Below are 16,666 nucleotides of genomic sequence, written 5' to 3'. Positions count from 1 at the left end.
CATCTAAATTTTTTTTTTAACCCGCGCATTAATACACATTATTTTGTTCTGTATACGTAATACATATGCATCATTCTTAAGTCCACATAATCCGCTGTTGCGAATGATCAAGAAGTAAGGCAGTAACTATAATTTATATTTTTAACAAAAGTCGGCACTGACAAGATTCTCTACTGACAAGACTGTTATTGACAATAATAGTCACTTATTGGTTAATTTGGGACCATTTTTTTTATTTTTTATTTTTTTATTTTGGTGTGAGGGAGGTGTTAATTACTGAACTGTTGGTTCGTAGCTCTAAATAGTTACAGCGTAGTTGAATTAATTTCTTAATGTAGCACTTAAAATAAACTTGAACAATTTTGTTTTGTAAACAAAGCTGAATAGAACTTTATTTTTCAAATATACGCAGCTTTCAACTTCAATGTAGATCTATCTAGAAATACAAACGAAATAATGATGTTTTGAACAATTTAATTCAACTAGAACTCACTCTAAGTCTTGCCGTCACTTGTCTCTCGCTTGTTCTCCCCTCTTCAACTTTCAGACCAGAATTTAACACTTGAAGTACCCCAGACCAGCTTGTGATTTCATCAGAATCTATTCTTCCTAAACAACTAAACCATCCTCCCACCTTAACTCGTGGTTACACTAGAAACACTCACATACACTCCATAATGGGGGAGGAGGGGTCAGTCTATGTTATGCATTCGATGGAAGAATTTCTTTGAAGCTGTGGGTTAACGAGATAAAACCATTTGCGTGAACTTAGAAAGCTTAGATCTCTGTCTACGACTAATTTAGTACACGTTATTTCTTCCACTAACAATTCTCAGGTCAAAGTGAAACTTTTCACAATTATCCATTTCCCCTAACAAATCATGAATCACCGAAAAATTGATCAATTAGTCGTAATTTATTAATTTTGCTTTTGTATAAAATATATTGAAAAAAGACTCATCAGTTTAAGGGGAGATTACCTTGTGTAAATCGGACAATTGCCAAAGGTTAACGAGCAGGGTGTCATGTGGCGAGCACAACGACCAACCGCCTTTACTTTCCCCAACTAAAGTCAGGTACCCATTAAAGTTGGGCGGACTCAGTGGCGCCCTAAAAATCCCAAAATTTAAAACCCCAGTCTTCACTGACATTCAAACCTAGGACCACAGGCTCAGAAGCTAAGCGCTTAACACACAGCCACCGCGCCCCCTTCAATTAATTATTGGTAGTTGTTTTGTTTGATATCCAAAAAAAGGGAAACAACTTGTACATTATTGATATATATATAGTTTGAATTGCGGAGTTCGTCTTCTTTAGATCGGCTGTTTGTTTTCTTTAAAGGATTTTTTTATATTTTGCGTGTTTTAAGTATTATTTTTATTTTGCTTCATATCAAATGAATGAGGTGCCAGTGAATATGATTACAGCCTTAACTTTCTCATTGTGTGTATTGGAGATGGAGGAAAGGTGGAGTGTACTCAGGCATACAGGTGTACCTACGCACTGGTGCTCCAATCAGCCACATGGCCCCTGTAATACTAGACTGAGCAGTGAGTCCAGCAGTTCGATCTATTTCATGTGATCCATAGTTTGATCCCTGCCTGTACCGCTACCTCGGGTCCGTGTTTGAACAGGGGCATTAATAGAAGAGTTGTGTAAGGAGCATTTCCTTAAGTGATGAGCTCAAGACCAGTTGACAACTGGGGGAGTCACTTTTGCTTGACATGGAGAGTGAGGGATGGACCAAGAGGAAATCTGGAACTCAGGAGAGGAAGAATTGGGTTTAATAAAGTTTTTTTTTTCCTTTCGGGGGTGGAAGCAGGAGCAGTAGGAAATATTCAACATTGTTAGATGTTTATACTTCATACATGATATGGGTGTTATTGGTTGTTATTAGTATTTTGGTTTCTTGAAAGATCTCTCTCTCTCTCTCTCTCTGTCTGTCTGTGGAAATACAATTGTATCATGCGCTTTACTCAACACTCAACCTAAATTCCTTTTGTCCCTTTTTTCTTTTTTTTTTTTTACAAAGCTTATATCAACTCCCTCAGTCTGTCTGTCTGGTACAAAGGACAAAGGTTGAACATGTTTTTTTTTCTTCCTTTTTCCCATTCTCGGACCCAGTTGAAACTTTGCACAACTATTCATTGTACCTGACAAAACAGGAATCGATCAAAGAATTAACCAATTAGTTCAATAATTATTGGTGATTAATTATTTTGTTTAATATCGAAATAAGTGGAATAAATTCTACTTCATAAGAGATGTTAATGTATGTATGGATTTACTCCCCTTATTAAGTCTTGTCACATTTTTTCTCCCAGTTTTCATTATCGGATCACGTTGAAATTGTGCGTAAATATTGATAGTCGATGACACTACATAAATCAATCCAAACATTAACCAATTAGTTAATCAATTAATACTAGTTAATTAATGTTGTTTTTTATAGCAGAAAGGAAGCTAAACCCTCCAATCTTGAGATAAATGGCAGTAATTAGGTTCTTTCCCTTAGATAAGCTTTGTTTTTTAAATATTATTTTTTCTTGTGCTTGTTTTAATGTATTCTTTAAATATCACATTATGTCTGAAAAAATGTATGCCACATTTCATAACCTCCCTTGGTCTGTGCATTTACCTTTCCGTAACCAATGACTACATCTCCACGACACTTTGCCCATGACCAGCCCATGTTCCACTCCAGGTCACTTATGTCCATGGCCACTTCTCTGTCCACACCCAAATCATCAGTGTCCAAGATTATCTCATCACCCACTCCAAGCCACAAAGTCCCAATAAATCCTGTGCCTTGATGGCAACGGTTCCCAAACTCTGAAGTGTGTGTCCATTGTGTTGTTCTCTGTCACGTTTCATGCGCCACCCCACCCCCCTCCGCCCCACACGATCTCTAATCTTGTGACTCGCGAGATCTGAGCCTATTGTCGCACTGACCAACGGAAGTGTGTGCGTGGCGTCCAGCGAAAAGTTAGCATAGTGCGAATTCCGTGGATGTTGACGCATCCAATCTCCCCCGATCCAACTTCGAAAAGAAAGAAAAAAAAAATAAGATGTGATTCTCCCAATGATTTATGAAGTCGCTCACAAAATTCTGACAAGATGAAAGAAGGGTCAAATCTTTTGTTAGGTGACTTCTTTTTTTCTGGACAATTCGCTGTAATCCCTCAGGCTTCCTTCTCTCTGGCGCGCACACACACACATTTTTCCCGTCGCACTTCATGTGTGTCGTGCGTGTGTATGTGCACGCGAGGAATGGTAAGACCCTGGTCTTTCTAGAAAAGACTCGATACATTTCAGTGAGATTTGGGAGTTGGGAAGGGACGTGCCTTTGTGAACCGGTGATGGGACTCTAGTTTGAAAACAAGAGAAAAAAAAATGCTTACCTAAGGGGAAGAACTCCGCACTTACAGCTATATCTTTCTGTAATGTAGAAGTTATTTCCCTTATTCAATTGAACAACTGAACAACATAATTAATTTCAATAATTATGACTAATTGGTAAATTATTTTTTTTTGATTCGTGTTTTCTTAGGTACAATAAATAATTGTTTAAAGTTTCAACTTGATCTGAGAATGGGTGTGGGAGAAATAACGTTTACAAACTTTTTACCAGACCGATATAGTGAGTTGATAACAGCTTTGTAAAAATGAATAATCACGCACGCCAAATTGAACTGAAAGTTTTTTGTTTTTTTTTAAACTGCTTTTCATAAAGTTATGTGTCAAAATAAAGCATAGCACGTGAAGGGGAGGGGGTTGTCTTTGATTACTATCCTCTGTATAGTAGACATGGAAGTCTTACTAAATGAGCAAAAGAAATGAAAATACCAAAGTGTGACTCATAACATAGTTTCAATGTAAGGAGAAAGAGCGTCTAATCGCAAAGATCTCCCCACAGTTTCATCTAAGTGACCATAAGCTTTGAGCACTTTTTGAAAGTGATGAATTGCATGGCATCTGGTCAACCTCTCCCTTGATATATTTTATTCTCTACAGAAAGGGCAAAGTTCTTTTGTTGTTGTCAATATTCTCTGGAACGTTGAGCTGTCTGTCTACCGATGTCAGGTTGTGCCTAACGTTAAAACGGGTTAAAGGGGGAGTCACTCAGGTTAATGTGGCTTGATGGTCGTTTACTGAGACGTGGTTCGGATCTCTATTTGATAGCTGTTTTGTGTACGTAGCTTGGATCTGTAGTACTGGACATGTTGTTCTGTTTCTCTCTCTCTCTCTGGGAACATCTGATAGCCCGTGAATTCAACGTTTGACATTAAAGGTCTTGCTGCATAATTGGACTCAGCGTGAGACTTCCTTTCGGGTTTGGACTTGGTCAGGTTGGGGGGCAGAGGGGTAGGACACTTTGAAACGTGAGATGAACAGTTTGAGTTGGCCTTAGCGAAAGATTAAATCCTGGATCGGAGCTGAAGAGGAAACGCAAGCGGAGGGGAGGGGGGTTGAGGCATTGCGAAGTACATAGCAACTGGTTTGAAATCTGGAAATACATTCCATCCACCAGGAGATATCTAAGAGAGATGATTTGTGCGTCAAACTCTGTGGCTCTGTAAAGTGTCTGCGCCGTGGGGAGGGCGATGGTTACCATAGGTAATCAAAGATTTAGTCACTGGGTAGTTTGTGATGTCGGCGCAAGGTATTTAATGCAAGAAAACATGGAATGGTGCTGGGTTGTTAACTGTGGGCGGTCTGATAGATGGAGGTATGCTGGGGGGGGGGGGGTCGCGAACTTTTTGATAAGATAGCACATTCCAAGCTTAGTGTTGTGCTTCTAGTGAGAATAGTGGCTAGATGTTGTCTTAATTAATGAGATAATGAATACGTTGTTTTTAATCTTTTATAATAAAGACAGGCGAACTTGTTTTAAAGCCAGAAATTAGCGCGTGTGTTTGCACAGATTTTGTTAATTGTAATTATATAAAGTGTAAATGTAATTAGGTTTTAGCATCTCATGGGATGGATTGGTGCTGAATGACTCAGTTGTACTAGGTGTGCACTACACGGACTTTTATGTTTAAAATAAGCAAGGGCATCGAGGGAATACAAAAGGCAGAAAAAACTTTAACTTCTACTGGCGGCATATTTGGGTAGCAATATTTAGATGGAACTAATGATGTGATTGGTTTATCACCAACAAAAAGTTCTTCTGTTTTCTAGTGGCTCGTCTGTGAATGTGATTTTTTAAAGGGATCTCAACGAATTCACTCAGCTCCTAAAGTTTACATCGACTTCGCTGGGAAAAGTAGTTCTGATCATTGTACTGGTCCCACAACCCTCATTAGCAGATGGCTCTAACATCAGCTGACATAAGATTTCGGATAGAAACTTTTATCCTTTCATTACATGAAACAATTTATTATATTGTTTGTCAAGGGAAAAGAGGAATGTAATGTTTACAGACAAGTTTCGGTTGGAGTATGATACAACTCTTTCTATAGACCAGAACACGCAATGTTCAGTGACACCCCAGGCTGTCCCCACAGGCTCTTTGTCGCACCTGTCTTTACAAAATCAAGGTTGTTGCCTGGATATCATACCAGGATTATATCTTCCTAACGACTTTGACCTCATGGAGTCTGCGCTTTGATCATCTGGGACTCCATGTCACTAACATCAGGTCTATACTGTAACTTTATCTGGAGTTCTCTCGGGTTTTTGAGTCAGACTAGCTGCTCTGAATCAATCTCATGCTGTGTAATCCTGGCCATGATAAACCTGTTTCGACCTTCCTCTGCATGGGCACATTGTAATCCGTATTAGCGTGGGAGATAACGACGTAACGTAATCTTTTGTTTGTTTGACTCGAGTTTCTATTCGAACAGCGGGAGGGACTCAATGAGCAGACTCAGTTTGTCACTGCCTCTCTGGTTCATAGCATATCACTAAGAGTTAGGCGAGTTTAAACTGATCTGTTTACAACAGACGTAAGTCAAGTAGGAATCAATGTAAAAGTGAAGTGAAGGCTTTGTTTATCTTATCTTATAAAATACAGACGTTACTTCAAAAAAAAAAAAAAAAAAGAAGATCAGAGTGAGATACTGTACCGACCAGCACTTCTTGTTCAGATACAGTGTGACTTTTATGTCTTAACAAACAGTAGCTTGTGGATCATCTAGTAGTTGGTGAAAGTAATGTGGTAGATACTTTTAGTAGTTGGTGAAAGCAATGTGGTAGATACTTTTAGTAGTTGTTGAAAGCAATGTGGTAGATACTTTTAGTAGTTGTTGAAAGCAATGTGGTAGATACTTTTAGTAGTTGGTGAAAGTAATGTGGTAGATACTTTTAGTAGTTGATGAAAGTAATGTGGTAGATACTTTTAGTAGTTGTTGAAAGCAATGTGGTAGATACTTTTAGTAGTTGTTGAAAGCAATGTGGTAGATACTTTTAGTAGTTGATGAAAGTAATGTGGTAGATACTTTTAGTAGTTGGTGAAAGTAATGTGGTAGATACTTTTAGTAGTTGTTGAAAGCAATGTGGTAGATACTTTTAGTAGTTGGTGAAAGTAATGTGGTAGATACTTTTAGTAGTTGATGAAAGTAATATGGTAGATACTTTTAGTAGTTGGTGAAAGTAATGTGGTAGATACTTTTAGTAGTTGATGAAAGTAATATGGTAGATACTTTTAGTAGTTGATGAAAGTAATGTGGTAGATACTTTTAGTAGTTGGTGAAAGTAATGTGGTAGATACTTTTAGTAGTTGATGAAAGTAATGTGGTAGATACTTTTAGTAGTTGGTGAAAGTAATGTGGTAGATACTTTTAGTAGTTGTTGAAAGCAATGTGGTAGATACTTTTAGTAGTTGGTGAAAGTAATGTGGTAGATACTTTTAGTAGTTGATGAAAGTAATGTGGTAGATACTTTTAGTAGTTGTTGAAAGCAATGTGGTAGATACTTTTAGTAGTTGATGAAAGTAATGTGGTAGATACTTTTAGTAGTTGATGAAAGTAATGTGGTAGATACTTTTAGTAGTTGATGAAAGTAATGTGGTAGATACTTTTAGTAGTTGGTGAAAGTAATGTGGTAGATACTTTTAGTAGTTGATGAAAGTAATGTGGTAGATACTTTTAGTAGTTGTTGAAAGCAATGTGGTAGATACTTTTAGTAGTTGTTGAAAGCAATGTGGTAGATACTTTTAGTAGTTGTTGAAAGCAATGTGGTAGATACTTTTAGTAGTTGTTGAAAGCAATGTGGTAGATACTTTTAGTAGTTGGTGAAAGTAATGTGGTAGATACTTTTAGTAGTTGTTGAAAGTAATGTGGTAGATACTTTTAGTAGTTGGTGAAAGTAATGTGGTAGATACTTTTAGTAGTTGTTGAAAGTAATGTGGTAGATACTTTTAGTAGTTGGTGAAAGTAATGTGGTAGATACTTTTAGTAGTTGTTGAAAGCAATGTGGTAGATACTTTTAGTAGTTGGTGAAAGTAATGTGGTAGATACTTTTAGTAGTTGGTGAAAGTAATGTGGTAGATACTTTTAGTAGTTGATGAAAGTAATGTGGTAGATACTTTTAGTAGTTGATGAAAGTAATGTGGTAGATACTTTTAGTAGTTGGTGAAAGTAATGTGGTAGATACTTTTAGTAGTTGATGAAAGTAATGTGGTAGATACTTTTAGTAGTTGATGAAAGTAATGTGGTAGATACTTTTAGTAGTTGTTGAAAGTAATGTGGTAGATACTTTTAGTAGTTGATGAAAGTAATGTGGTAGATACTTTTAGTAGTTGGTGAAAGTAATGTGGTAGATACTTTTAGTAGTTGTTGAAAGCAATGTGGTAGATACTTTTAGTAGTTGGTGAAAGTAATGTGGTAGATACTTTTAGTAGTTGGTGAAAGTAATGTGGTAGATACTTTTAGTAGTTGATGAAAGTAATGTGGTAGATACTTTTAGTAGTTGGTGAAAGTAATGTGGTAGATACTTTTAGTAGTTGATGAAAGTAATGTGGTAGATACTTTTAGTAGTTGATGAAAGTAATGTGGTAGATACTTTTAGTAGTTGTTGAAAGTAATGTGGTAGATACTTTTAGTAGTTGATGAAAGTAATGTGGTAGATACTTTTAGTAGTTGTTGAAAGTAATGTGGTAGATACTTTTAGTAGTTGATGAAAGTAATGTGGTAGATACTTTTAGTAGTTGGTGAAAGTAATGTGGTAGATACTTTTAGTAGTTGGTGAAAGCAATGTGGTAGATACTTTTAGTAGTTGATGAAAGTAATGTGGTAGATACTTTTAGTAGTTGATGAAAGTAATGTGGTAGATACTTTTAGTAGTTGATGAAAGTAATGTGGTAGATACTTTTAGTAGTTGATGAAAGTAATGTGGTAGATACTTTTAGTAGTTGGTGAAAGCAATGTGGTAGATACTTTTAGTAGTTGGTGAAAGCAATGTGGTAGATACTTTTAGTAGTTGGTGAAAGCAATGTGGTAGATACTTTTAGTAGTTGGTGAAAGTAATGTGGTAGATACTTTTAGTAGTTGATGAAAGTAATGTGGTAGATACTTTTAGTAGTTGGTGAAAGCAATGTGGTAGATACTTTTAGTAGTTGATGAAAGTAATGTGGTAGATACTTTTAGTAGTTGATGAAAGTAATGTGGTAGATACTTTTAGTAGTTGGTGAAAGCAATGTGGTAGATACTTTTAGTAGTTGGTGAAAGCAATGTGGTAGATACTTTTAGTAGTTGGTGAAAGCAATGTGGTAGATACTTTTAGTAGTTGGTGAAAGTAATGTGGTAGATACTTTTAGTAGTTGATGAAAGTAATGTGGTAGATACTTTTAGTAGTTGGTGAAAGCAATGTGGTAGATACTTTTAGTAGTTGATGAAAGTAATGTGGTAGATACTTTTAGTAGTTGGTGAAAGCAATGTGGTAGATACTTTTAGTAGTTGGTGAAAGCAATGTGGTAGATACTTTTAGTAGTTGGTGAAAGCAATGTGGTAGATACTTTTAGTAGTTGGTGAAAGTAATGTGGTAGATACTTTTAGTAGTTGATGAAAGTAATGTGGTAGATACTTTTAGTAGTTGGTGAAAGCAATGTGGTAGATACTTTTAGTAGTTGATGAAAGTAATGTGGTAGATACTTTTAGTAGTTGATGAAAGTAATGTGGTAGATACTTTTAGTAGTTGGTGAAAGCAATGTGGTAGATACTTTTAGTAGTTGGTGAAAGCAATGTGGTAGATACTTTTAGTAGTTGGTGAAAGTAATGTGGTAGATACTTTTAGTAGTTGATGAAAGTAATGTGGTAGATACTTTTAGTAGTTGGTGAAAGTAATGTGGTAGATACTTTTAGTAGTTGGTGAAAGTAATGTGGTAGATACTTTTAGTAGTTGTTGAAAGCAATGTGGTAGATACTTTTAGTAGTTGGTGAAAGTAATGTGGTAGATACTTTTAGTAGTGGATGAAAGTAATGTGGTAGATACTTTTAGTAGTTGGTGAAAGTAATGTGGTAGATACTTTTAGTAGTTGTTGAAAGCAATGTGGTAGATACTTTTAGTAGTTGTTGAAAGCAATGTGGTAGATACTTTTAGTAGTTGTTGAAAGCAATGTGGTAGATACTTTTAGTAGTTGTTGAAAGCAATGTGGTAGATACTTTTAGTAGTTGTTGAAAGCAATGTGGTAGATACTTTTAGTAGTTGTTGAAAGCAATGTGGTAGATACTTTTAGTAGTTGTTGAAAGTAATGTGGTAGATACTTTTAGTAGTTGTTGAAAGTAATGTGGTAGATACTTTTAGTAGTTGGTGAAAGCCATGTGGTAGATACTTTTAGTAGTTGTTGAAAGTAATATGGTAGATACTTTTAGTAGTTGTTGAAAGTAATATGGTAGATACTTTTAGTAGTTGGTGAAAGTAATATGGTAGATACTTTTAGTAGTTGGTGAAAGCCATGTGGTAGATACTTTTAGTAGTTGGTGAAAGCAATGTGGTAGATAATTTTTTAAAAACCTGAATCACATGGAATCTGGACTTATTGGTTATATTAATTAGTATTTTCTTTTATCTGTAATGCCATTTTGCCTTTTAGTTCAATAAACAGATATTTACTGAAAATATTTTCTCTAGTTTACTGAATATATAAGATCTCACTTTGTCAACTAATTTTGAATAGCAACATAGTGCGCTTCACGTTTTTAGTATTTTGGTGTGTGTGTGTGGGGGGGGGATTTACCGTCACAAATGTGAAAGAGTAATGTTACAGTAATGTAATCCTAGTTTATTCCAGTCTCTAGTATTCTGAGCACTGTATTGAGTTTATTGGATTCTTGTACCGTCCGTGATCGATTCAGACCTCTGCGAACTTGCAATAAATGTGTCCACCATGAGCGAGTGGCTCGGATCTCCTGGCGTAATGTCTATGATGAGATGAAATTTGATTGGATTAGATTACTTACGGGCGGTTGGGTTGAATGCTTCCTCCCCGGGGGGAAATAATTTTGTATGGACTCGTTATTAGCCGTTCCGGTCATTTAATTGACGGGGGGTGAAACGTGGGCAGTTCGTGTGGTCTACAGTCTCTGACATCATGCAGTGATTCTCATTCTGTCTCTGACATCTTGTAGCGTTTCTCATAATTTGATACTTGTCCCTTGAGCAGACCGTATTTCTATAATACGATGCATATAGAGAAAAAAACACTTTGATTTCTTTATGTTTGCTACTGAAAAAAATATTTCTAAAATACGTATACTTAAGAGAATTTTTTTAAAATAGCTGGGGGGGGGGGATTATGTATGCATGAAGAACCCGGCTGTAATCCTGTAATTCTTGGCAGGAATGGGTTTCTTTTTCAATGTTTTTATCACATGCGTTCAAGTGACATATTTACATAACTATTTACATAACTAACTAACTATTTTAACATTCGAGTGACATTCGGAATGTCTCATGTCACAACACTTTACATAGATTTGACCTTTGCGAAGGACTCAGGCAGGACATCAAAGCAGAATAGTGACTACAGCAAATTTTCGAAATGCTTACAAGTATTATCCACGCTACAATTCAGACAGAAGCTGTACGCACATTGCTTATATCTGTATACGTAGTACACCAGTTGAAAATTACAGCTCAGATATTTCACTTTTTAACTAACAATCTTTCTACTGGTCCCAGCTCTGTTGTTGACTATCATATTTTACTCCCCCCCCCCTCTCTCTCTCTCTCTCTCTCTCTCTCTCGTATACACACGTGCGCGCACGAACACTTGCTGTTCAGTAAAACCACTCGAGTGATAGTTGAAATCTGAACTCCAGATCGTTTCCCCTTAATCTGTGATGCCCGACAAGGCCCTTGAGTTGACCACCCTTGACCAGGCACGTAATCCTTGTACATTGTACGCCGAGTCAAATTGTGTGGATAGTACTGATAGAAAACACATTCAACAAACTTTGGTGGCTTTTGAAAATCTCTCAATTCCAGGATCAACTATTATGTCTCTGCTGACTCGGCGAAATTCTTGCTGTCGGCTGTTCTTATAAATAGGTATTATGAAATGTTCAACACTCTTTAACTCTTCAATACATTTGTATGTGGGTGGGTTTGTTTGTTTGTGTGTCTGTGTTTTTGTGTTTTTTGTTTTTGTTTCCCTTTCTCTCAATTTGATTGAAATATTAGAAGAAAATGCCTTATTATTAAGGGAATGAGAAGTCTAAAGGACTTCAATATTATGTACAATTGGTTATTATTACTAGACAGACTGGTGTTTCCCTGGGACAACTCACCATACGCGCCTTTTGTGTGAGGTTTTAGACATTGGATTTCTACAGTTTGATTATAAAATGGCCAGTTGGGTTTTATATATTTATTTGTCGACGACAATTTCTTCCCAAGGCCTCAGTTCATCAGGTTCTAGCTTTTCAAATCTGGACTATTTCCTAAGTTCATTTATCTCCAGTATTTTCTTGTTTAGTTTGACATCTCCCCTTCACGTTTCTCTCTCAGTCGTCTAGTTCTCTCTACTATTACGCTATTAGCATTCACACTGCTCTCTTTATGCACACTGTGTAGATGTTGGTGTCAATGTAACACTATTGAAACACTCTAGCTAATGGTCGTAGGTTTTGAACAAATCGCATGCTTCATTCACAGAGCTTAGCTCTGCGCCCTGCTGTGATCCCCTACTCCCCTCTCTTCCGATAGACTCAGGCCTCAGCAGTTAAGTAGTGGTCTTAAATTTTTAGTTGAGTAGTAGGTTGCTGGTTGGTCCACTGGTGACATGTGATCCAAGTCTTGTTTGGAATGTGCCACTAAATTCTACTTTCAATATGTTTATCGTACAGGATTTATAAGCGACCCTGTGTTGTCGTAGTGTTTGTTACCTCAATATTGATGGAAACATTTTGATTTGCTTTTACATGTGAATATGACACAAGTGATATTCCATAGATTTCTTTGAGAATACTCAATAATATATTTATATACATTCTCACATTCAATGGACAGTTCTGTGGAAGCTTGTTGTTTTATTTTTCACACAAACTGGTGAAATTAAAAAAAAAAGCAGTTAATTAAAGTTGGATTTATGTTCTGAGACTAAAAGATGACCAGTGGTCATGCCGTACTATTACGATCTACGGATATTTCGATGGTTTGCCGGTAGGAGCAAGAGGAAAAAACTGGACGACTTCCGAGACCACTATAGGCCTAGATATAGGTGAGTACTGACCTGGGACTTTAGTCCACTGGACAGTCTCTTGAAAGTTAGGTAGATGTTGTGTCTCTCTCCTCCTTGTAACTAAGTTAAGTAAATGTATTGTCTTCAAGAAGAAGAAAACCAATAGAACAATGTCTGTTATTGTCTTTTTACAAAACCTATATCAACTCACTTTGTCTGTCTGGTCCAAAGTTTGTACGCGTTATTTCTCCCACACCCATTGTCAGACCAAGTTGAAATTTGGCACAATTATTTCTTTTACTCGACAACAAAATAATCAATAAAAATAATTAACCAATTAGCAAATTATTTTGGTTGTTATCTCGAACAAGGGCAAGAAATTATTCTTGACTGAAGTGGTGGTATAGGCTGAATTTGCCCCCTTTATAGATCGCCGCTTCTGATTTTTTCAAAGTTAATTCATGTATCTTAACTAGTGGATACTTAACGCAATATATTTAAAAAAAAACAGCAGACGTAATTATATTTAATAGAGCACTTTCACTTTGTTTTAAAATGTTATTATTGTTATCTTTATTATAATAAACGAAATCTCAACACGTTACAATTTAATAAAACGCTGTGCTGACAATGTAAAAGTTACCTTCCTTTCCTACTATAAGTAATAAGATTGAGATTGATATGATATGCAAGTCACATTGTACTAGCAATATAGTCTAAGAAGAAGAAATGTACAATGATTTTAAGTAAAATATTAGAAGAATTTGAAACATTTCAATTCTTGCAGTCAACACATCTGTTCCTTTGCAAGAGCCCGTTCCCTTGTTGACCTCGGACCCGGGTGCAGTGAAAACCCATTCGCGCCATGGTTGCTACGCGATAGTACAACGGACACTGCTAGCCATGTGCTAGGTGTCACTTGCTAGCCATGTGCTAGGTGTCACTTGCTAGCCATGTGCTAGGTGTCACTTGCTAGCCATGTGCTAGGTGTCACTTGCTAGCCATGTGCTAGGTGTCACTTGCTAGCCATGTTTTATTATTCCACTAGCACAGTGTACAGGAGGCGCGGTGGCTGAGCGGTAAAGCACTTGGCTTCCGTACCGGGGTCCCGGGTTCGAATCCTGGTGAAGACCGGGATTTTTATTTTGGGATCTTTGGGCGCCTCTGAGTCCACCCAGCTCTAATGGGAACCTGGCAATAGTTGGGGAAAAGTAAAGGCGGTTGGTCGTTGTGATGGCCACATGACACCCTCGTTAACCATAGGCCAAAGAAACATGTGTACATACAGCTTACAATAATTGTAATAGAGCTGAGCTGACTCTGGAATGTATCTTGACTTAGTTATATATGTTTGTGACTTCTTGCCTCCTACATCGGATGGTTGCCTGGTCGTGGACTGTCGTTCGGACTTAACGATGGTCCCGGGTTCAAGCCCTGCCTGCTCCCATCCCCCGTCGTCCTACGTTAGGTTTGGACTAGGAAGTAAATTATCTACAACTCTGGAGGAACATCCGAAACATGTAAAACATTTTTACAAACATTATATTGTGTTGACATGTGACATTTCAAACACATGTGACATTTCACACAAAGTGTCAGTGTATTATGTTTTTTTTTAAATTTATTAGACCTTTTTACTTAGATCATCATGCGCCGCTCAGCGCATTGGGCGGCAAGCTGTCTTCACAAAGATCTGTCACTGTCAATGTCCGAAGCCTCTTCCCACCTAGTGTCCACTGCTCCAAGGTCCTCCATGAAAGTGTGGCGTCAAGTTATTTGAGGACGTCCCTGTTTTCGTTTTCCTCGTATTGTCATCGCAACTCGTGGTCAGCATAATTCATTCTGTCGTAGGACATGGTCCGCCAACTTTATGCAACGCTCGGTCACAACCTCATTAAGTGATCGAGTCGGCCCTTACCCTTTTTTGCTCATTCAGTTTTTTTCTTCTCAACTTTAAAAGATGACTTCCATACGTTGCTGTTTGGATGACAATTGTGTTAAGTTTGTGGATTTTCGTCCAGTAGCTTGGTTTGTCCAAATAGGCCGCAGTCTCTGCCATTCTTTTCGGCACGCTACGTCATTGTAGACATCCCCATCGTTTGCTATCATGCTGCTTAGGTGTGTGAACTTGTCCATCTCTTCAAGCTCTGAATTACTAAGTCTGACCGGGGCACCCTGTGCCTTATATCCCACTCGCACACTTGGTTTTATCTAAGTTTATGCGGAGGCCAATTTTGGGTGCCTCTCTATCTAGCCTCTCCGTCATTTCTTGTATGCTTTTTTTTTTTACTTTTAGATCCGAGTATTGCAAATCCGCCAGCGAACTCCAAGTTCGCCATGGAATACCGAAGTTAATCTGACTCATTGGTCTCCTCATTATTGTAGTCGATAGCTAGGAGCAGAGGAAGGGAGACAAGATGCACCCTTCTCACACCTGCCTCGATACTAAAGAACTCTGTTGTCTCTTCTTCTGTTTTAATGCAGCAGCTAGATTGACTGTGTAGCTATCGTAGGAACTGGACGAATTTTTTTCAGAGATACCATATTCTTTAATTCCTTAGTGATTCTCGATGGATAGAAATCTTGAATTGATTTTTACTAATTTCCCATAACCCTCAAGTAAACCAAAAGTAAAAAAAGTTTCTTTCAAGTTCCATTGACATTTTTTTAGTGGTGGAATTCTCAGAACTAAATATAGTTTTGAACAGTGAAGCTCGAATCAGATTGTATAAACCATCTGAATGATTGGCAGCTAAACTTGTAGTTGGATTCTATTCATTGTGAAATCGCTGATTTTCGTTTTCTGTGTCCTTGTAAGCTACGGCCTCGCTAGTTATGGAGAAACAGCACAATGCTATCTGCTAGTCAGTTTGACTTGTGTCATGATAGCGCCATTCGTCTTGTTGTAAGTTTAGCATCCTGTCCATCTAACTAGTGCTATTGTCCAATCGGAGATGTTAGGAGGGAGGGGGATGAGAAGGTTGTTTGATCCCAGAAAAAAGGGAGAGGGGAGGGGGAGAGTGGGTAAGTACTGTATGAAACGTGAACTATTCCTCCAGACTTGATGGAATGTGACCTGATACTGCGCCTACCACGACCACCGCCTTCACCCCTCCTCTTCTTTAGAAATAGTTTGGTCTTCTCACTTGGGACCTATGGTGCTGTCACCAGCCTGACTGACCTTAGACCTTACCTGATATTTGGACAACACCGTCTCCCCGCCCTGCTGTTGTTATTTGTGTCAACAAGCTTGATTCCTACATGACAATTGAGCATTTCTAGTTTAGCTTCCAGCTGGCTAGCTATGAGAGTCTTGTGGGTCTAAGATTGCACATGTTAACCATGGACAGTTTTATTTACATTCACACTTGCTTCTACACTACAGAGTGTCAAAACTTAACCTTCATTCGCTGTTTCCTTATGTCTTTACGTTTCATAGGCTTGGGAATAGCTTTCCAAAAATGTTTACCTTAAGAAAAGAACAAGTATTTATATAATGGGAAGACTAACAGAGAAGTCTAACTGCTAAAGTTACATTGAAGTAACATGTTGTTGTTTTTTTAATCTCACTAATGTTGATGGTGTTTACTTCTTTTAAATAACTCTTTTGATAATGACTACAGTTTAGAATACGAGTCCTCATAACAAAATGGAACAATTTTTTTATAGATTTTTAGAATTATTGAGCGACAGTTTGCCAGAGAGCGTGACAAAAAATGTTTCCGAATTTCTTTTTGTAGCCTAAACGTTTGAATGCTTAGCATGGGAAGCAACTCTTTAGTAAATGCTTTGCCTGCTACTCGCTAAGTTTGTCCAGCTTTGCCTGCTACTCGCTAAGTTTGTCCATCACTGATCTAGAATATAGGAACTAAATCTGCCAGAGAGCGTCTCAAAAAATGTTTCGGAATTTCTTTTTGTAGCCTTGAACGTTTTTATGCTTAGCATGGGAAGCAACTCTTTAATAATTTAAGTTTGAAGTTTTATTTTTAGTTGTCTGCCTTGAGAAAATTTCTTGTAAATGTTTTTTATCTTAGAATTAAA

General features: G+C 37.4%; 1 protein-coding gene across 1 annotated transcript in view; it reads left to right on the top strand.

Moving 5' to 3' along the window:
• The window catches only part of LOC106057450 (uncharacterized), a 111,180-nt gene that overhangs the window by 91,455 nt on the left and 3,059 nt on the right, over window positions 1-16,666 (top strand). The window lies entirely within an intron of this gene.

The sequence above is a fragment of the Biomphalaria glabrata genome, chromosome 13 (genome assembly GCF_947242115.1).
Source record: "Biomphalaria glabrata chromosome 13, xgBioGlab47.1, whole genome shotgun sequence".
Classification (NCBI taxonomy): Eukaryota; Metazoa; Mollusca; class Gastropoda; family Planorbidae; genus Biomphalaria; species Biomphalaria glabrata.
This window is presented reverse-complemented; position numbering and strand designations above follow the sequence as displayed.